Source organism: Plectropomus leopardus, chromosome 12, assembly GCF_008729295.1.
Source record: "Plectropomus leopardus isolate mb chromosome 12, YSFRI_Pleo_2.0, whole genome shotgun sequence".
NCBI classification, from domain to species: Eukaryota; Metazoa; Chordata; class Actinopteri; order Perciformes; family Serranidae; genus Plectropomus; species Plectropomus leopardus.
The window spans coordinates 15776223-15797616 of NC_056474.1; the positions used below are offsets into that span (position 1 = coordinate 15776223).

The 21394-nt window shown below is 40.6% G+C and overlaps 1 protein-coding gene and 1 long non-coding RNA gene across 28 annotated transcripts in view; both read left to right on the top strand.

The window, feature by feature from the left end:
- The first annotated feature begins 480 nt into the window (after positions 1–480).
- Positions 481–10221, top strand: LOC121951377. 4 transcript variants are annotated; one of them, XR_006106388.1, is made up of 4 exons: positions 481–681; positions 2163–2337; positions 4133–4582; positions 10014–10221. It is a non-coding gene; the product is annotated as an uncharacterized LOC121951377 (long non-coding RNA). The 4 variants fall into 4 exon arrangements; XR_006106389.1 differs by lacking the exon at positions 481–681 and having other exon boundaries at positions 1930–2337; XR_006106390.1 differs by lacking the exons at positions 481–681; positions 10014–10221 and adding an exon at positions 4939–5044 and having other exon boundaries at positions 1930–2337.
- A 2152-nt stretch (positions 10222–12373) lies between these two features.
- LOC121950908 (muscleblind-like protein 1) overlaps positions 12374–21394 on the top strand; it is a 51100-nt gene continuing 42079 nt past the window's right edge. For 8 of the 24 annotated variants that reach the window (XM_042497005.1, XM_042497013.1, XM_042497016.1 and 5 more), the window contains exon 1: positions 19204–19450. The gene's annotated coding sequence lies outside the window, so the exon portion shown is untranslated. Of the gene's footprint in view, positions 12455–12939; positions 13085–19201; positions 19451–19875; positions 19954–20155; positions 20403–20477; positions 20515–21394 lie in introns of those variants that run through there. The other 16 variants (XM_042497026.1, XM_042497015.1, XM_042497020.1 and 13 more) reach the window with 9 other exon arrangements.

Below are 21394 nucleotides of genomic sequence, written 5' to 3' on the forward strand. Positions count from 1 at the left end.
AGGTCAAACCTGAACTAGATTATCCCAGAGAGGCTGAATATTATTTAAAACACAGTTTCAGATTTGTGAAGCCTTTAATTTATTTGTGAAAATGCCAAAAAAGTAAGATTTCACTGCTTTTCCCCCCCACGTTTTCCACATTAGACCAGGTCTCTGTCAAAAACGACTATACTGAGACAGGTCAAACCTGGGCTACATAATTACAGGGAGGTTTAAGATTACTTTAAACACAGTTTAAAGTAATCTTAAGTAACACAAAGTAACACAGCTGCCCTCGAATCGGCAGCTGACTTCAGCGTCGTCTTATCATAGCTAACTTTGGCATTTGATAATAGTATTTCGACGAAAACATAGTAGGAGCCTACTTAGGAACTTAAAAAACAGGGTCAGTATATAAATGATTGACAAAAACGCACAGAAAAAAACATTTATTTGGTGACAGTTTTGTTCCGAGTGCCAAAATAGAGTCAAGCTAAGCTAGCTCTTCCGTTAGGCTAGGCCGCTTCACTCTGTCAGATAGGTTTACAGTTAAACATGCTAAGTTTCATCTTTGCGGTTTTCCACTGTTAGCATTGTCCAACTCCAACGTCCGATGACTGACCAACGGCTGAAAGATGGAGTATCTTCTCACTGTCATGACAACGCTTTCTGAAAGAGAGAAAGAAGAAAATATAAGAGCAGGTGAGTCCATAAGACATTAAGGGACTGTGAGTTATTTACTGGGGGGGCAAAGAGGGAGGCGTTTGTTATGTTGGCTTTGGTGAGGGGAATACTACGAGGATTAGGGCCGTGTTTAAAAAAAAAAGAAATTCTATTTCGAGAATAAAGTCATAATATTATGAGAAAAACAGTTGTAATTTTGAGAATTAAATCATAATATTTTGAGACAAAGTAGTAATATTACATGAATAAAGTCACAATATCACAAGAATAAAGTCAAATAAAGTTGTAATTTTACAAGAAGTTGTGTTTTTCTGAGAAAAAAAGTTGTCCCTAACCCAAGATATTGATGTCAGATTATGTTTTATTGTTCTTGCCGTATTTTAAAATTTATCTTAAATTGCATTTGGCTGGGCATGAAAAATGTCTTGAAAGTCTAGCTGTGGGAACTCTTGACATTGACAGTGATAAAAACATAACCCAATCAAAGCTTAACCCTTTGAAACCTGAGCAAACTGGCTCAGTGTCTTTAAAATACATGGAAAGTAGGCAATTAACAATGAAAGAAGAAATGACCCCAAAATTAGAAAGACTTTTTAAAAAAAAAAAAAAAAAAGAAGAAGTACGGTAAGAAAATTACCTGACAATTAGTTTAAAAATGTAGCAAACAAACAGTCAAGGAAATGACCTGGAAAAAAAGTGCTTAAAAATTATGATAAAATATGTAGTCTTTCTTTTTTTTTTTAGCAGTAGTCATTTCCTTAGCTTTTTTGAAATACTCATCCATCCATTTTCTTCTGCTTATCCGGGACCGCTTTAGGTTGCAGTTACTGCAACATTTCTCACCAAGTTGCCAATTGCCTTTTCCCCATGTTTAACAAAAAAGAAAAGAAAAAAAAAATGCTCCAGGTTTTAGGGATATTTCATCAAAATCAATCAAAATCTAAGTGTATCATTTAAATTTAAATTATTTAAATTAAAATTGCTAAAAAAATAAACTGTTTGCACTAACTAACCAGCATGCATGACACAAAAATCAAGGCTTTTTTTTAATTCCAGGATTTCTTCTTCAACTTCTCACTTGTAAACATCAAAGGGTTAGTTTATTTAAATCTAATAAATAATTTATGGTGGAGGGAGGGTCATGCATTTTCCCCAGGAATCCTCAAATAAAATTATTTGTGGCTTTGGGAGGGTAAATAAAAAGAAAACAATAAAAAACAAAGTGAGCCCCAGCCATCCACTTCCTGATAAATAAAGAACAGTCCCTAACATTTAAAGTTATTAATTTAAAAGCAATATGGGAATAATAACTAATAGGTTGTCACAGTAGTAAACTAAAACCTACCTTAGAGGAAAAGCCACACAAACTCAAAAATAATTACCACATATGCACATCTTACTGTGCTAATAATAGCATACATAAGTTTACCTCTGCATTCTGGTGTCAAGATGGGAACTGTTGCATTCTTTCGGATATTAGCCCCAGCTGTCCTTCTCAGTCCCATGTTCTCCAGCTTCAGCTTTCTGATTTCCGTCCTCATCGCCCTGATCACCTGTATGAGCCTCTGTTCTCTGTCCATGGTGCCACACTTTTCCACCCTGTCTGATTCTCCCGCAGAGGGAAACAACCTACCACACGGCCCCATGTGACCTGTAAACACGCAGACCACACAGGTATGTCCTCTTTCTTTCAAAGTTGATTTCAAAGCTCAGCGCTGGGCCGACAAAGACACAAGCATCCAATCAAAAGCAGCAATCTAATCTTTCATCAGACCACTGATAGTCTGGTCACATGTCGGGGAGAGTGTTATTTTCTTCTTAGTGATCTGATGCCCAATACTTTCCCTCCTCCTGTTAAATATTCATCTACTCTTTCAACGTAAAGCAACAATAGGTACTTGGAGAGACATAGCCTGTGGTCAGTCTCTGTTAAAGTTAGAGGGTTAGCTGCTTCTCCTTTAAACTTACACTACTTCTTAACGTGGCTAAAATGGACATAGGAAAATTAATGTATTTAAAAAAGACCAAAACAGACTCAGTTTCCACTCCAGTATCTTTATTATTAGGTCTCATGTAGACAGCCTTACTGCATTTGCACAAATCTAAAAACTGCACACACAGTTATACTCATAACACAGTAAAAAAAAAAAGGGTTATGAATAACCAGATGACTGCTGCGTGTCCTTATGAGACTTTATAGTAAGAACACTATGTGCAGTATTTAGAGGAGAGAGTGTAAGTCTGTGCGTGTCTGTTTGGCGCTGCTCTGCTGCTCTCTAGTGTCTAGTAGTCCCAGTATCAGGCTTAAAAGCAACCTAACACCAGGCAGAAAAACATAGTTTTTCACTGACCTCTTCTGGTTGAATCTGTCAAGTCTGTAGGACCTCTAACTGCCTCAATGTGTACTGACTGATAACACCTCTTTATCACAGCTTCCATATCACAAGCTCTGCTTTAGATTTCCTTACAAATATGTGCTATGGACACACTAACACTTTAAGAACAAGGAGAGTTGATTTACTGAGGGGATGTGCCTAAATTGTTTTGATGTATAACATCATATTTACTGACAAATACAAAAGTTTGTAATATTGCAAATATATATTGTTTTTTTTTTTTGCATTAAGCCAGGAGGCTTTGGAGTTTTATATCCTCTAATGTAATTATATATATATCACCAGTGAGTGTTTCTGATTGTCCGCATCACTGTTTTCAGCTTTGCTGTAGTGAATTCAGGTTATGACCACAGCTTGGTGTACGACTAACACTTTGCACCATGAAGCCTTCAACATACTGTGGAGGTCTGAAATGACTGTGGTACTGTACTGAGCAGCAGTGATTCATCGATTGGTTGTCAACTATTAAATGCATCGCCAACTACATTGGTAATCGATTAATTGGTTTAAGTAATTTTTTTAAAGAAAAAAGTGAAAATGATCTGATTCCAGCATCTTAAGTGTGAATATATTCTGGTGTCTTTACTCCTGTACAACAGCAGTGGTTTTTGGGTTGTGGACAAAATAAGACATTTGGGGATGTCACTGTGGCTTTTGAGAAACACTTATTGAAAAATTTCACCAACTTTTTGACATTTTATAGGCCAAACTACTAATTGGTTAATTGAGGAAATATTCGACAATGAAAATAATCATTAGTTGCAGCCCCACATTATGGCCACACATTATGCACGATGCTACCTGTGCCTGCAGTCCTTGTCCACTCAGTCTCCACGTTTTGCTCTCTTGCTCTTGGGATTAGGAGATGATGCTTGACCACCCATGACGATGTTTGTCCTCAGTCAGCCATGGGTCATGTAACGATGATACATTATAGAAAATGATTTACAGTTTTTTAATATAGATGTCAGATATCAGATGAGAAAATGCTGTGCATTGCCTTTTTTCAGGTAAAATCCTCTCTGATATTGACAACAAGGACGGTGTCATGTAAACTGTGTTTTTTTTCACAGGAATGCTACAGCTACAACCCCAACATGATGTGTGTTCAGAGGTCACGTTGGTGTTATTATGAAGTTAAGTAATTTTCATGTCATGGGTAAATTGTGCATTACTCCATCCTTATAGAGGTATGATAAAACACGCCTTTATTTAATATTTGGTGATGTGTGAGCTCCTCATTGATTTGTCCGTTACAAACTGACCTTTGGGACACACATTTGAGCAGCTGAGAGGAGCTTATTATCAAGTTGTCCTTTTGCTCGAGTCGGGTTTTGACATCACATTACATACTTTAAGTTCCTCCCATTCCACAGTGTGGTGTGTAAGCTGTTTGTCTGCTGATAACAACCCCCTCGGCAACAGAGAGATAAACTCTGCATGCTGCTGTAGAGACAGCTAACACAAGATGCTGACAGACTACATGACAGAAACGTATTCAGCCTGTGGAAATGAAGACCCTGGTGAGTGAAAGGCATCTGTGTAAAGTGATGTTAAATTGTCTGTGGTTGGGCACACACAAAGTAATCACTTCCAATCGCATTAACAACAGCATTAATAAACAATATATATTTAGCATTTACTTTGTCACATATCATACCGAGGATGGCCAGCAGGTGGCATGTGCTGTGGTGTGAGTTTAACAAATTGGGCCTAATGTAGTCTAGCTCCTCTCCATGTGCAAGCACATGACATCCTCTAGCAGCAGGGTAAACCCAAAGGACAACAGTATAAAGTGGTGCATTTTAAAGCAGAGGTAATTGATTTTTTTTGCAAGTGATTACAGAAGCAGAATTTAATACACTGCTTTTGATTTCAGCTCTTTTCATCGCTGCTACTTGCTTTGCAAACATGACACCAGAGGCTCAGGACAAATGCGGCTCCCTTCAGAATCCCGCACTCATCATTTTAGCCAAGTTGCTGTTGACCCGGCGCCAACACCACAAAACAGGACAAGTAATTTAATTTGCCACTGCTGCCGACCTTGAAGCAGGGAATGTAGGCTACCAGAATCCCAATAGGGAGGCTTGAAGAAAACGTCCTGGGAGCTGAGAGAGGGGTCAGGCTGTTCTGCATGTAGCATCGTACACACTCTCCTTACCTCTGCAGGAATACTTGTGTCCTTCAGGTCTGGATAAATGATAATATTTTTTAGGTATTAGAGTACTACCTGTGACAAATAATGTTATAATGTCACCAATCAATTACTAAATTTTAGGTTTACTATAATTATAACTATAATTAGCATCTGATTCTGTGTATAACTTCCTAACCATGTAATATAACACATAATGATAAAAATCTTACAATCATGGTCAAGGTGAAGGTTTTAAAGGTCAGTACTGTGGCCATTTTCATGGCATAAAATCTGAAAAATGACAAATATGCAGGAATTTTGCTTCCCCAAAAATGTTACCCCCCTTAAAATGGAAAAGACTGTTTTTAGGGAGTTAACCCCATCACGGCAATTTATGATATGCCGAAACACTCAGTAAAGCCGATGTGACCTAATCCTAGTCAACCAGTCACACTTACGTAACTGTATATGTCACAAACAAGGATAAGATTATGACTCACTGGATATGTCACACTGAAGTCTGGAAAGTATCACCTTCCCCTATGAGAGGCGCGAGATAAAACAAATAGCATAGGAGGGCAGGAGAAATGTGGGACACATCTGCTTTTATTATGTGATACATGCCAATGATGTCTCGTTGCACTTTTATCGCACTGTGTTTACATATCTCAGGAGATATGTGACAAGATGTGACATTTTAATGCATTGGCATCTGTCTTGATAAGATCACATTCCTCAACCCTTTTGAAACCTGGGCAATATGGGATGAATACTTTCAAAAACATGGCAAGAAGGCAACTTCAAAAGAACAATAAATTAACAACAAATTAGTAAAAAAATTACAATAAAATTTCCTGAAAATGAGTAAAAGCAAAAGAACACACAAAGAAAAAAAGGCAAGAAAAAAAGGAAATGATCTGGAAAAACTGATCAAAAATTTAAATAATTCTGTAAAAAAATTTAAAATATATAAGTATGATAGTTGTAAATATAGTTCTCTAGATGTCTTCCCTAGCTTTTTAAAAAATAGTTTCTAAGTCTACTAAAAGTGATGCCAATCCAGGTTTCAAAGGGGTTAAAAACAGAGTGTGTATCTGTAAGCCTTGCAGCAATCTGATCTTTCAAGAAATTGCTTGGTCATTTAGTGTCTATGCAGCCATTTTGTCATTGTGACTTACCACTGCAATGACAATGATGACACGGGTAAGAGGTTAGATAAATTCTCAAATCCCCTAAGTAAAACAACTGTTCTGTTTGTAACATGTGTTATGTGCAGACACATTCCCAGTCCCATCTCTCATCATCCAGAGGGAACAAATGTGCTGTGTCTTCTTCCAGCCATGTGATGCGATGCGATCTGAACATAATTGCGGCCATAACTTGTTGCCCGATCGAGGTGACATCCTAAATCACCCTGGTGAAAATATCTTAGGTCAGAATTCAATATTGGTCGTAAAATCTAAATATAAGGCCCCAGAGACTAAGCTGTTTCGCAGAGCGCTGCGGTAGCTGTCTGGCAGAAACACACACAGAGTAATAAGGCATGGAAGAGGAGCCATTGCCACTTACAAGAGAGCCTCTGCTGCTGAGATCATATGTAATATTTGTGAAATGCTGTAATAACTTTGAAAAAGCAGTTTGAAAGGACTTTTGGAGTCCTGTGCTATGTGTCTTTGTCTTCCAGCGTGCCAGTGTTTCAGATAGAGACCTGTAGGTTTTCCAGCTAGTCAGCACTGTCTTTAATGACATAGCTCATAGCCACAGTCCCATCCAGCAGCCCTCATTATGACTCAGTAATCATAGGCTACGTTTGTTTTTCTTTTCCTCTCTACTCTATATCTCTTGCTCTTTCTTTTTGTAAACCTACAGGCCTCTGTCTCTCTCTGTTTGTCCTCCTCTGAGCACAGCCGATTCAGTTTTGAGCAAGAGCCGCTACTGGAGAAAGTGTTTGTTGACTTTTCAGCACAGACTGGTGCTCTATAGGGGAGCGGTCTGTTATTTATGGCTCAGGCTTCTGTGATTGGTTGAGCAGAGATATAATTATGTCTGGCACTCAGCTTAGCTAGTTTTAGAATTACAATAGGTGCCATGTTGAGTTCACTGGTTGCTATGATACTAAGTGGAGGGTCTGGTACTGTAAAGAAAATGTATTTAATATTCTGGTGGTTAAACCCTTTTTCCGGTTTACCCTCAGCACTATGAGGTATACGTGTAGCAATGGGAGCAATGTCATAATTCATCACTGATTGTTATACAAGACTAGATGCAGCCTGAAATTTTGTTTGTGTTCAAGGATAAGTTAACAATGTTGACCAACTCAAGGACTGTGAATTTTGCTCCCGCATCAATAACATATGAAGCGCTTCAGCAAGGAATCTCATAGGGCCCTGACAGACCAAGTTGAAGGTTGGTCATCAGTTAAAGTTGGGCCGTCACTGCTGTGTGTCCCACGTGGATGGCCCTTGTCTGCCCTTGCTGGCCCCTTGGTGGCCCTTGCTGGCCCTTGGTGGCCCCTTGGTGGCCCTTGGTGGCCCTTGGTGGCCAGTATCTGCTTTTTTCCAGCCAATTCAGCATGTTGAATGAGTGCTGGAGACGGGGAGCCCATCAGTGAATTAAATCAATCTGATTGGCCGTTCAGCTCAGCACACAAGAAGAGAAGCCCAGACCTCATCTGAGCGCCTTAGGGGCATATGCCCATTAATGTCCCAAACATAGAAAATAAGAAGAAAATACAAAAGTACAAGCAGAAGGCAGAATCTGCAGAAAAATACACAAAATACATAATTGAGAAGGATGACTTATGTGTGAGTCTATACATTGTTTATTAGAAAAATCCTGTATAGTATATCTTTAAAAGCCAGTATGAAAGTATGTTGTTTTAAGACGGACCTGAAAATGGGGGAACCTATTCTTCAATCTCTTGACGTAGCATAAACATTGCACTGCACACCAAAGGTACAGGGTAGTTAAATGACAGTGTACAGTAACTTTAAATAATCACATCTCAAAATGTGTGTAGAAATATCTTCTAAAGCCCCAACATGCATCCTTTAAATATAGTCACAATTTCAGCATAGCTGTGTAATTTGACTGATATGTGATAAATATGTAATTACTTCAGTATTAACCAGCCCCATTCTTTCTCATATAAAGGAAAGAGTTTAGCTTGGCGTTAGATGCATTTAAGATATGAGAATAATCTGGATATTTTTCTTATATAAAATCACCAGCAGCATAAAACATGGTGAAACCCAGGTTTGGATCTGAAGTTATCTTAAAAGAAATGAGCAAACCTTAACTGTTAAAATAATTGATATTTACCAAAGCAATTGGATGACTACAGAACTTGTTTTTTATTATCAATTCACTCTGCACCACTGACTGTTATCTGAATTCCCTGGCAAGGCAGGCACAACTTAAATACCAACAGAAGGCTGTAATTTAATGTTTCATTGATATCACTTGTCACCTAATAGCCACTGGTAATGATCTAATTGCATGCTGAGGTGATGACAGTTACTGAGCTCATCGTTCACATAGAATAGACAAAGTCAGACGGCTTTCCAAGGAGCTGCAAAGACTTCCAGTTAACTGCACTATATATGGTTGTGAGAAGGCTGGAGTTGGATATGGAGGAGGCAGGATAAACATGCAGGTCTCAACAACCATCTAAACAGTTAGTGCGGGACTTGACTTGTAGCCAGAGACTTACTGAGACACTCAAGTTTCTTTAAAAATGCAATATGCAATTCCTGCAAGGGGAGGTTAATTGAATTAATAGTTGTCCATGACACAAGAGACATGATTAATTCTCTTTATAAAAACAGTTACTAATGATATTGCCCTTTATCTCCTCATTATGCAGGGTGGTCAGACAGGGACGTTGAATAGACTAATGGGATTGTGTCGCTTTGAATTGGTCTTTGCCGAGGTTATTCCTCACACTTGCAGTAAAAAGCGGAGGCCTTGCATTTGTGTGCTCCCCATAGGAGGTGGGAGGTGAAGATGAGACTTAGGCTGTCTACCATAGATAATCCTATTGTGTATTCCATACCATGTCTTATGTGATCACTGTCTTTTATAATACATGTGCCGTCATATCAGAAATGGGAAACACAAGGATGGGAAGGGAGTGGAGTCTCAATGAGTAATCCTCATCTAATCCATTTATTTTATATACATGGGTCTGCCACGGTTAATAAATAGCAACGTGTCTATCATTTTCATGAGTAACGCTGTCTTGCGCTGTCTCTTTTTTCGTTTTAGTGTTCTTAGAAAATAAAATGCTATGTATCTTGTGCTAACGGGAGATGAGTGTCTGCTCTCTCTCACTCTCTGTGTCACATGAAAATCAGCTGGTCACGCAGGAGGACAAAAAATACTCTTCCTGGCCGGCAGCACTTAGTTTCAGTGCAGACCAAGGTTATTAAAGATTACATGACACAGTGTCATGGCCTGGCTGAGTGGATTGTGTAAGTACAGATTATCTGATTAGTCCCCTTTTCTCACCTAATTACTGATGTGATTTTATGGCAAGCTATTGTGACAGTGGGCAAAGTGTCTCAGTCACTCACAGTACCAAGCTGTCCATGTATCTACTGAAAGTGGTGTAAAGATAAGACGATTGTAAAAGTGTCCAAGCTGGCAGTTTAAATAAGTGTACAGCGTGAGTAATGCCAGTTAATAAGAGCTTTGTTCAAATTTACATAGTTCCCATAGTGCAAGTTTATGACTTTTAGACCTAGATAATAATTAATATGCTGCTTCCATATAACAAATGTTGACTGTCATCTCTCTCCGTCTCTCTCTCTCTCCAGGTCCTTAGTGTGGATAGGAATGTCGTAGTGCCACTTGCAGACGGCAGTGTCCAGGGAGCCCTAAAAAGGGAAGGAGTCTCACTCTGATTCCTGGCAGCTCGTGGAGCAGTGGACGCTAAATTAGGCCTGGTTTCATTGACTTCCCATCCCCAGAGTCTCAGCAGCCCCGCAGCCCAGAGGAGGAGAGGCAGGCTGGTGCTCAGGGCCTCTGATGCCTCCTCTGAGCTCCACCAGACACTGACTGGGTAAGTTAAGGTGCCAGATGGAGACATGATATGTCTTGAAAGCTTAGAATGAGAGGTTGCATCTCCTGGTATTATCAGAGTAAAAAAGGAGATATAATTATTATTCATGTTTAGTTATTCAAGATCAATAAATCATTACCAAGATATACTTTAACAAACAACACAATACAATCTGTATGCTCCCAACCTTTTTGTGGCTTGTGACCCTTTGAATGTATGGTACGATTATAACGTGCCGCTTGATTATTATTGGGTTTTTTTGTCTGTATTCACTCTGCTCCACACCCTTTTTGTATTTTTGTACATTTGTATTTTATAACAAGTATTGCATCCATCTATGTCCCACAGCACTCCATTCAGTATTTAAGAAACTACAATTCCCAAGAGGTGGTGCTTCTACCACCACAGCTGTGCACAGGTGTGTAACACATTACCAATGATTAGAATAGGATTGGCTACAGTAACCTGTCTGTCCGTTGCTGAGTCATGTGAGCGCCGATTAAGACAGCTCTACACTGACAGCTCAGAATAAAGTGAAACACTGCATAGATATTAGCATGCAGACATCTTCTCTGTCAGTATTGGCTTGTGACCCATTTTGAATGAGGCTATGTTTATCAACAGACCAACTGAAGATAAATTATTTCCTTCACAATTTCCTCTTAGTGATCTTAAGAGGCCTGAAGTGGTATAACTGTCTGTTATTTCACAAGACAAGACAGCACCAAAAGGAACTAAACATACTTTTGCGTAAGAGAAATTTATTTTGTCCTTAGATCTTTTGAATCATCTTCAGAATCAGAAATAGTTGATTGATCCCCAGGGAGAAATTATGACCCAGATTTGAAGAGGGGGTCCAGACTCTTTGGTTATGGTAATGATCAAATGCAGGTGTGTTTAAAAGTATCACTGAAGTCTTGAGAAGTAGATCTTGCACACTGCTCTTGCTCAGCCTCCCAATTTATTGGTTATATTAACTTTTCTGTTCCTCAGGACCTTCGTCAATTTGTTTGACACAATTTTATACAACACTGATCTAAAATAAATAGTGCTCTGCCTATTTCGCGTGCACAGGTGTGGGGCAATTAATCACTTGTGGCAGCGTTTTTAAATTACTGACAGTGATATGTGTACCATATGTCACATTGTCCAATGTGTTCATTCATAACATCAGCATATTTTATAAGTACATTGTAAATAGACGTAACTGTGCAAAGAGTCAAACTTTTCTCCTTTTTTTTGTTCCTTTGTTTTCTTTTTTTATATGTTGAATATAAAGTAACAGATGGTGCAGATGTTGCTGTCAATTATTTTAAAAAACGTGTTGGTGATTAATTGTCACACACGTGTGCACATGAAATGGGTGGAATACTATTGATTTAAGATCAGTGTTGCAAAAAAAATTGTTAAATAATCTTGAAAAAGATTCAGAGCAACTGAAACATTAGTATAACAATAAATTGTGATGCTGAGCAAGAGGAGTGTGTGGAATCAAATATAATTGTGAAATGTTTCTTAATAGTCAGATACACTATTTTAAGCTGCACTTTTATCTAGTTTTATGCATAAAAAGTCACCCAGATGCTAGAAATAAGGTCTTCTTAAATTCATCTTATAGGATGACTTTTATCCTAGTTTTCTCTGAAAACCTCCTTGTATCCAGTGTGTTGGTATTGGCAGCTTTTAATATATAGTGTGATTGCAACATTATGTTTGCAACATGAATAACATGCAGAAGTTTTTGCAATATGAGGTCTCACATTTGGAAAAACCCCATAACAACCTTTTTTGTTTATGGTAAATATGCCAAGATATCATCATTGATTTTATAATAATATATAACATTCAACAATTTAATCTATCATGCCATCAAATTAAGCTTTAGCCATTATGTGATGTGTTGCACATGCAACCTGCTCAGTATAGGGTTTTTTTTCTGCTGATAAAATGCTTGTCCGCCTCCCACTCTCCACTGCTCTTTCCTCTTTGCTGTGCTGTCCAGTGTGATTGACCGCGTCTCTTTCTCTGTGCCGGCAGTCGGAGACAGGTGCTGAGTGCTGCTGAGTGTTGCTGTATGTGTGGGCTCCAGGGGCCTGGTTCAACATTCCAGCGATAGTTTGATAGACACAGTCCTTGGGGGAGGAGGAGGAGGAGGCCAAATGCCCGCACTGACTTCACAGAGGAAGAACCGAGGGGGTAAGTGAAATCTTTTGACGATGTACCTGGCGTGTGAGGATTGTGATAACATACTGCAACTCCCCTCTCTTTTTTAAGTCCCTCAACAGCAACCTTTACAGCACCCCACTTCCTGATCTAAAAAGCCGTTTCACTGCTTATCTCTTGGGCTGCAAACTGCTCTAATGTCACAGGCACTTCCTTTTTTCACACTCTCACAGGCTGCATGCATGCGCACACGTGTCTGTGTGCACATAAACATTCGACACAAAGTACACACAGTTGTGAAAATGGAGGGAAAGAGGAAGTTATACAAAAGGGGATGCAGAGAGAGGCGGGGAAAATAACAAGGTGACCGTATTTGGCAACAGTAGATAATGCAAGCAGAAGATGCAAATTAGATAAGGAGTGGTTGTCATGGAGACTTGATGTTGCGCAGTGATGGTTCGCTGTAAACCTGACCACATTTGTGGTATGGCCGTTGCCAAGCAGAAGGTGCTATTATGAGAGTGAGAGAGATGAGAGTGAGAGAAGTAGAGGAAGAGAGAAATGAAGATGTTAGTTCGCCCCATAGTGCATTGCGTCAGCCTGACCTGTGTTGAAGTGGCTTTGTCTGTCCCAGTGGCACGTCAGCGATAGACAGACACACAGGTAAGATCTGTTGCTATAAAATCACTTTGTGTAGGATTAATTTCTGTTGGCAACTTGACTTTAGGTGTTATTTTGTGTTTTGTATTGATTTGTTTGATTTCATAAAAGTGTAATTGTTGTTGACTTCCTATTTAACAAGCTAAATATGCTTGGATACTTTTGAAATATGGCAGTTTGTGAGCTCTAGGAAAGCCAACAGTTGCAGTATTTCTCTCTTTATACAACTTTGCATCGAGATACAAGGTTTGTAAGAAGTTCGGCATGTAAGGAGAGTTTATTTGATATTTGCAGCAGTGTATCTGCAGGCTACATTTAGACAGAAAAATAGCCGGCAGCTGGAGGGAAAGGCCTCTTTGCAAAGGGTGTTTCCATTCGTTTTTATTTTATCTCCAAGATAAGCTTCAAGTTTGAATGGTGCGCGCGCACACACACAAACACACATACACGCCCATGCACACAGTGGTGTCAGATGGGGACAAGACAGTGTGCTATTTCCTCTTGCTGTATTTCAAACCCGACAGCTTGAATTGCACCTGCTTCCCCTCACTGCGTCAAAGTCAAGAGAAGTTAAGTGAAACCACAAATATGCATCAGGGAAATATGACTGCAAGTATGAGATGTCATACATGCAGTTACAATCTACTTTTATGCATATTTATAGTAATTTGTAGCATATTTTAAACATCTTTGTTTATGTAGGATATTCCACACAGCACATGAGCAGAAGTTGTTTACTTCAAAACAACATTTTGCTTTTTCATTCTGCAGCCTCCAAAATAATCTATAGTAAAATGGCTGACGTTGAGCGCATTTCCCTGCTGTGGCCTTTCCGCAAGACTGTGTACTGTTGCAGTTGTTGCTGTGATGGTCTGTAATGGGAGTGTAATGTGTATTTGCGGCCTTAGTGATAGATGATCCGTCAGAGTTTGGCACACGAAAGCCCTGGGACATTTCCTCAGTGGACTGAGAGTTCACATCAGCCAGCTAGTGTCATTTACAGGGGGCTGGGAAATAGCAGAGTGCTGAGATGATAGGGAAGCTTAAGGTGGAAAGTTGCATTCATCAGGGAGGAGGGAGGGAAAGTAAGGGCCGACCGAAGGTGAAGGGTTACGATCTGATGGCTTGACAGAGGCAGAGGGGTCAGCCGTGCCAGACTGTGTTGGTTTAGAGTTTATGTGATTGATGATGATTAGAGTGTGAGGAAGTTTCTAGAATATTCAAAGCCTCCTTCTAAAATTACTATTTTATGCTGCTCTTTAGCAATTTCTCTGTCAAAAATTTGTAGGACTTTAAAGACAGATAATAACAAAAAAAGGTCAAAATCGATGCAACAAAATCTCACAGTTACAATAAGCAGGGGTGTCCAAATGTTTTTGAATGGGGGCCAGATTATTTAACGTGAAAAAAAACTTGGAGGGCCAGTTGCTTCGCGGATTATATGGGTTTTGAAAAGTAAAAAAAAAAAAAAAATCATGTACAGATTAGACAAAGGCAATGGTTCCATTTTCCACAGAAAAAGTATTCAACTTTGCATCGCTCCTGAGAGCGGTGTCCTTTTTTGTCAACACTGGTACACTTTTTTCATCATTTAATGCTTGTTTATCATCTCTTTATAAAAACACACTATTTCTACCTGCATAATTCTCACATGGTGCATGCCTACAACTATCAGATATTCATGCCATGAACGGAAAACGGAACAAATGCAAAGTGATCTTGCTACATTAACCCATATTGCCACATATAGTACATTTTTAAACACTAGTAATGGGCTGTTGAAAATCTCTCCAAGAGCCATGATTGGGCCCTGTGCTGGATTCTGGACACGCCTGCCATAATGCGAATTGATAATGACATTACTAGGGCTGCTTTCTCAGACTTTCTTCACAAGACTAGTTCACTGATCTTGATGTGTAAAATTAGTGGAATTCCCCTTTAACTAGACTAACTACACGCACACGCCTCTTCCTGCTTTCAGTTGGTTAACATTAGTATGTGTGAAGAGTTCGCTCAACCCCAGGATGTTGATTCCTGTCGCACTTTGCTCATATCTAAACAGCGTTACGGCCTCATTGATCTCCTTCAGAGAACAACGGTCACACCATCCTCTTATCGGTGTGAGACACGCAGAGCAGGAAGTTAAAATACATGGCTGATTTTAGTTCAGATAAAGAAAAAATAAATAGAAAAGGAGAAACAGGCTGCTGTTGTACATTTGATCAGATTGTATGGAGAATAAGAGTTGTAGAGGTGAATGAGCAAACCATCTGGTAGCTGCAATCTTGGCTCTATATTTGTTTTGCTGATTGGACTACGGGAATATGGATCCGCGGGTTGTGACACATAGACAAGTGGTTGTGGTTTTTTAGGTGGAAATTTAGTGGACTTGAGAGGTAGTCATAAGTGAGAGTATGTGATGAAAACACTCATAGAAAGAATGATAATGAGTCAGAAATATGGACCAGCAGGGCAGAAGAGTTAAAGAAATACACAGAGAAAGAAAGAAGCAGAAGCACTGGCATACGCTCAGCTGCAGCTGAAGAGGGGAAATTCCACGTCAGTGTCTGAGTTTAGCAGAAAGCCCAGATCTTTGGAGGCGTTGCTAATGTGTCTCCTATTGAGCCAGAACAGCATCAGTCACCATGTTTCTTCATTATGGGTCAAGGAAAACTCCATTTGGAGGTTAGAGTGACCTGCTGCTTCCATTGATCAGCAGTCAAACAGATTGCTCTGCTAATCTAAAAGACATACTGTATGTATTCTAGCACGGCCGTTTCCATGGTTGGAAATAGAGCTCCTTCCATCACTAATGAATGATGGTTGGAAATAGATTGAGGCATGCAGTTTGCTTTTGGAGCTAATAATGGCGCTATCTATCAAAATGTAATCAGGGAAGTAGTACTATGGCATCCTGTGACATCGTCTTTATGTCAGAGGTATACAACTTGTTTTTTTTTTCGTTCCCTCTGAGTACACGGCACATTGCACCAGAATATTAGCTAGGTAAAGGGTTAGCACTGCAGCTGGGGCTCTACCACAGATTGTCACCCAGGGTTTAGGGGCCTGCAGTGTAAATGAGAGATGACTTATCACCAGCTTTGTATTTAACAGAGCTGTGCAGCAATAGAAACTGGTCTAAAGAGAGAAGGAAGGGGTGGAACGGAAAGACAGGCGTGACAGTTTTACATTGCAAAACTATTCGGGTATTTTCTGTAGCATTATTCTCAGTGGTAGAAGAAGTGTTCAGATCCTTTACTTCAGTACAAGTATAAATACCAACCTGAGAAAATACTCTAATACAAGTAAAAGTTTTGCATTGAAAGTGTTACTTAGTAAAAGTAAGTGAGTACAATTAGGAAAATGTACTTAAAGTATGAAAAGTAGAAGGACCCAATGCAGAAAAATCTTCAAAAAACAAAAAAGAACTCACCCAAAAAAATTCAGAAATATAAAAAAAATAGAAAAAATACCCCCAAAATCAAAAAATATTGTAAAAAAGAAGATGAAATAACACTCCTTAAAATTATTTAAAAAAAAAAAAAAAGCAAGAAAAACCTTCATTCATTTATTGTCCGTAACCGCTTGTCCTCGTAGGGGTCGCGGGGGGGCTGGAGCCTATCCAAGCTGTCATAGTCTGGTGACAAGCTGTCACCAGACTATCGCAGGGCTGACACATAGAGACAGACAACCATTCACACTAACATTCACACCTACGTGCAATTTAGAGTCCCCAATTAAACATTTATCAAAATAGTTGGCTATTCTCTATCAACGGCTTGATTGATTTAACAACTCACTGTTTCACCTGTACTTGTACAAACTGTTATTGTTAATTTAATTTATAACAAACATCATATTTTAGAAACCTCTCTTATGTTTTGAAGCAAAAATCTTAATTTAAAGCTGTCAGATAAATGTAGTGAAGTAAAAAGTAAAATATTTCCCTCTGAAATGTAGTGGAATTTAAGTATAGAGGACCATGAAAATAAAATACTCAAGATAAGTACAAGTACCTCAAATTCATACTTAAATACAGTACTTGAGTAAATGCACGTTGTTACATGCCTCCACTGATTATACTGCACATGTATCTGCAAATACACCAAAGGAAAAAAGGGTTCTTTCATCTCCCTGCGAATATGGATGCAGGTGCGATCTCAGTCAAACTGAATTCAGCAGCAGTGCGTGGAAATGTGCTTTCTTTGTAAATGAAGATACAATGCAAAGCTATTTTCAGTTCAGGCAGCATTATGAATGCACTTTCTCCTTGATCACAATCAGATAAAGTGATTCATAGACAATATGCAGGATCTGACAGAAAACTTGGCGTCAGCACACAGCTCAAAATCTGAAAAGATTCCTACAGATGCCAAGGCCACTATCTCCATGGCTACCGGATATTGCAGCATCAGGTCCAAATCAAATTCTTGGAGGCTCCTTCAGCCTCTCTGGCTTTCCCCTGGATGCAAGGATTGTGGCAACTGAAGCCTCAGGTCAACAACAATACCGGAAAGTTGGCAGCAGCAGTTGCCACAGTGTTGTCTCGGTTAGCCCTTTTATAATATGTTGCTGACCTGCAACCAAACTGCATCAGGCTGCATCTTTCTGAAAAGCCATTTGCAGAGTATTTATATACTCTGTGTCATTCTGAATGCAGTTCAATGTGTGCTGCTTTTTTAATGTGGGCAAGAGTGTGAGCAGGGCGTGTCTAGAGAGTGGCCCGGGGTGGCACGGAACCACCCCTGAAATCTGATCGGCCACTCCAGCTGCCACCCCATTATGACTGCCTATCTGCCCGGTCAGAACTGTTTGACGAATAAACAGAATTATTGTTGATAGGTGCAATTCGGTCTTAAACCTGAGAGGCAGTAATGTGTCAGAGGAGCCATACAAATAAACTGATACAACTGTTAGAAAGTTTGTTCACAAAGGCATATTTATTTTAATTTTGTTGGCACTTCGTACTTGCTATTTTACAATTTACTTATGGAGGAACAATTTCTTTATCAAAGTATGGAAGTGTTATTTTACATTCATGTGGTGTCACTCTGTTGTGATGTGTAGGTCTATTTATCTTTTAAACTAAACTATAAACAGGAATGTAATTACAGGAATGTAATGACTTTGCAATGTTAGCAGTTAAAGTAGGTATAGGTAGTGGATACAAAAATGGTAAATTAAAACTCTCCCACCACGCGCTTGCACTTAATGCCACCCCTGCATAAGTCAGTGCCCACTTGGGCCACTCCAGTAAAAAAAAAAAAAAAAGTCTGGACATGCCACTTAATGTGTGAGGCTGAGCTGAGGTTTCTGAGGGTTGCATGCCACAGCAGAAGAGAGGATCCTGACAGAAGCCAGACCTAATATGTCGCAAACTCCCTGTAAAATTTCTTCATATAATTCTTTCCTCCACACCCCTTAATCTATTCATTCTTTCCAAATGTTTTTCTCCTTATTCCTTCATACCTCATTACATCCCACTTGTTTCTCACTCTTTCCTCCTCTAACATCACTATCCCAGCTTTTATTTCTGATGCCCTTTGTCACTCTGCATGGCATTTCCTTGCTTCCCCTTCTTTATCTCCTTGCTGTGCTTTCCCCACGTTTCCTTCCTCCCTCTCTTTTCCCTCTCTCTGTCCTCAGCTCCACTGGAAAGGCAAGGGCAGTGTTGCTGTAACTGAACCAGCACTTCCTGGTGTTGTTTTAAGGGGGGCGTGGCCAGCCTTTAGCAAGCAAGAGAGGGAGGGAGAGGGGACTGCAGGATCTGTATGCCCAGTGCAGTCAGGAGCTCCCTCCTCCTCCTCTTCTTCTTCCTCCTCCTCCTCCTCCTCTACAGCTGTTGCTACTGCCACCCAGTGAGCACCACTTTCCTCGGGCAGCAGACAGACGATCCAGAGGCTGGGGAGTCAGTAGAGACACAGCCCAGCCCGTCTCAGCACAGCTCCGCACAGCCCAGCTCAGCCACTTCAAGAGGCAGGGGAGGGGAGACACTAGCGCACACAGCCAACGCTGCAACGTACACACACACTCACACACACACACACACACACACACAATCACACAGACAAACACTCCTCCTCTCTCTCTCTCTCTCTCTCTCTCTCTCTCTCTCTCTCTCTCTCTCACTCTGGTGCTCGGCTCTGCACAGCTCCTCCACTCATTCGCTGCTGATTCACTCGCTCACTCGCTTGCCTGTCTTCTGCCAGTCGCTCTGCCTTGCTGCGCTCTGCCTGCCTGCCTGAGAATGGTCCAGCCGGTGCCTGGGGGTCTGCTGTCGCGGCCTGTCTGAACACACGCATAAACACAGAGTCAATCGACACGCGGAAGCAAACACACACACACACAAACTGGAGAGCAATGTGAGAGGTAAGAGCTCGGATCATAACCCTCCTCCTTGTCTCATTGGTTTATCTAGATCTTTCCTCCTGTGTGTGCTGCAGTCTGTACTTTCCAAAGTAAGCGCCTGTGCAGTAGAGCATAGGTAGAGATATGGGAATTGTTTGCCTTGGTGTCTGCCGTGTGTGTGTGTGTTCAGTATGTGGGCCACAGGGTTAACACCGTTTTGTTACGGCTTGTTTTATAGATAGAGACACATGCACGTACACACACAGACACAGTAAGACACATTCTTGGCTCAAAGCAGATAGTCACACAATAGCTACTTCCTGAGGGTAGCGCTAGTTAGCAAGAAAATTTGCTGGTGTGTGTACGCGCATGTGTGTGTGTATGTGTGTTTGGAGGGCCACGGTTGTTCCAGGAAGCAGTGGAGAGGATCAATAGATCGCCCACTCAGCTTTCATTCCCTCCGTCTGACTCAACATTGGACATGTTGGAAGTTATCCTGCAGGGCTTGGTTAACAAGGCGAATGGTAAAATTTGATTCTCTTTTACCTCTTCCCCCCCTTGCTGCGTCAGCCTAAAGGGGGAAGCATGGTTTTGCATGTGTGTGCCTCTGCGTGTGTGTGCTGTGTAAGGCAAACTCCCGCCCCGCCACATGTAAATTACGTGTGACATGTGAAGCTGCTGCTACCTTATATGGCGAGCACAGTATTTCAGTACAGTTGGATCTTGCCAAACATTCCGGGTCGCGGGAGGAGAGAGTGTGTGAGAGGGTGACTCTGTCTGTGGGAGTGTGTGCGTTAGTGTGTATGTGTGTGTGTGACTGAGTGTTTTCATGCGTCTGACAGAGGGGGAGTAACTGAGAGAGAGGAAGAAAGTTGAAGACAGAAGGAGAGAGGGGCAAGAGCAAGAGAGACAGGGAGAAGGAGACTCAGTAAATGGAGGGATTTTACTTGTCGATGTTTAAACTGGAGTGAAAGTAAGTCGTTTCGTACTTTATTAAGGCTTTAGGAGATAATGTGAGATTGAGCTGTAATGTTTTTCTTTCTTTCAGGAGTTAAGTAAAGTTTGTCTGTGTGGATCATTCTAAGGTAAATGGACTAAAAGTGTTGTCTTATGTGCGATGATATCTGGCTGTTTGTCAGAAACAATCATTTCAAAGGTTTTCTCAGACATTCATTGCTTTGGAGAGTCCAAAAATTGTCTCAATAACAGCACGTCATAATTCTAGTAAAATACTGTATCTGAAGGCCAGAGGATCTTCAGAGCTTTAAACTTTAGTCTCCCTTCTCTCCCGTCTTTGTCCCTCTCCTCACCACCTCTGCCCTCCTCCTCCTCCTCCTCCCCCTTACCTCTCTGGGTTTCCTCTCGGTGGTGTGTCCGTGGTTGGGGCGATGATGAGGAATGTTGTTGTTGTGACTTAGAGGGATTCAGGGTGGCTCAGACAGTAGCACACACACAAGTATGCACACACACGCAAGCATGCGCAACACAGACAGATGTGTGGCAGATTGCATTGTCGAGACTTTCTGAAGTCCCCACGGTAGCTCCGCTGCTGGTAGACTATCAATTTCTGTCTAGCAGATGCCTGAGGAACGTGCTGTTGTCATTGTGAATATTATGGCTAAAAATGTCAAAGATGACTTTGCTCTCTCTTTGTAAAATCGTAGATGTGTGTGTGAACTCAGGTGCAAATTGCTCTGGATGTTTGAGTGCTGCCTATGATCTAGGATCTGCCCTACAGACAGGATTACGTGCATGGCTGAATCTGCACTGACAGGTTAAGCCTTTATTACACGAGAGCTTCTCTGTATGTTCCCTCTGTGTTATGACCACATTTCAACCCCTCTGAGTAACAGTTTGACACATGACACTTTCCACTTAACCTAACTCCTAGCTAACCTAAAATGCATTGACTTCAACAACTATCAGAGACACATGTGAGCCGTTAACTTGCCCCGACATTCACCT